Genomic DNA, 889 nt, shown 5'->3' with positions numbered 1-889 from the left:
TCATTTATTTATTTTTGTTGTTGCTGAAATTGCCATTGGGGTTTTAGTCATAAATTCCTTGCCTAGACCAATATCTACAGTAAAAGAGTGGGCAAAGATGTGAACAGAAGCTTTCAAAAGAAGATAGATGAACGCCTTAGTGTTAGTTCCTGGTAAATCTGCCTCTGGGCAGAGTTGGGATTGGATCTTTCCCAAAGCCCAGATCTCAGGAGCTATTTTAGATTCACATCTTCCAGGGGACTTGGCCTTGTGCTCTGCTCATGTTAGGGAGCCATGCCCCTATACACTACCCCCCTTAACCACTCTACCCCACATCAGTTAGTGTTCTTAATAGCATCTGTTATTACCTACATCTATCATTACCTATTATTTTATTTGTATATTTATTGTGTTTTTTCAAGTTCCATGAGATAAGAAACTTTGTTCATCTTTGTTTCTCATTGTATTCGTAATACCTACAGTAGTGCCTAAACCTGTTCATAGTACCAACAAATCTATGTTGAATAAATGAAGTAACAAATGCTGGCTGAATGAATAAATTAAAATACTTCAGTTAAAAATAGATCAAAGCAGGCTCAGTGCCTGTGGCTCAAGTGGCTAAGGTGCCAGCCACATACACCTGAGCAGGCAAGTTTGAATCCAGCTCAGGCCCACCAAACAACGATGATGGCTGCAATCAAAAAATAGCTGGTGTTGTGGCAGGTGCCTGTAGTCCCAGCTACTTGGGAGGCGGAACCAGGAGAATTGCTTGAGCCCAGGAGCTGGAGGTTGCTGTGAGCTATGATGCCAAGGCACTCTACCCAGGGTGACGGCTTGAGGCTCTGTCTCAAAAAAAATAGATCAAAGCTTAGGGAATTCATAATGGGGAGAGCTTTAATAATAATGTTTA

Source organism: Otolemur garnettii, unplaced genomic scaffold (genome assembly GCF_000181295.1).
Source record: "Otolemur garnettii isolate 467f Iridium unplaced genomic scaffold, OtoGar3 scaffold00004, whole genome shotgun sequence".
NCBI classification, from domain to species: domain Eukaryota; kingdom Metazoa; phylum Chordata; class Mammalia; order Primates; family Galagidae; genus Otolemur; species Otolemur garnettii.
The sequence above is the reverse complement of the archived record's forward strand: the minus strand, read 5'-3'. Positions refer to the sequence as shown.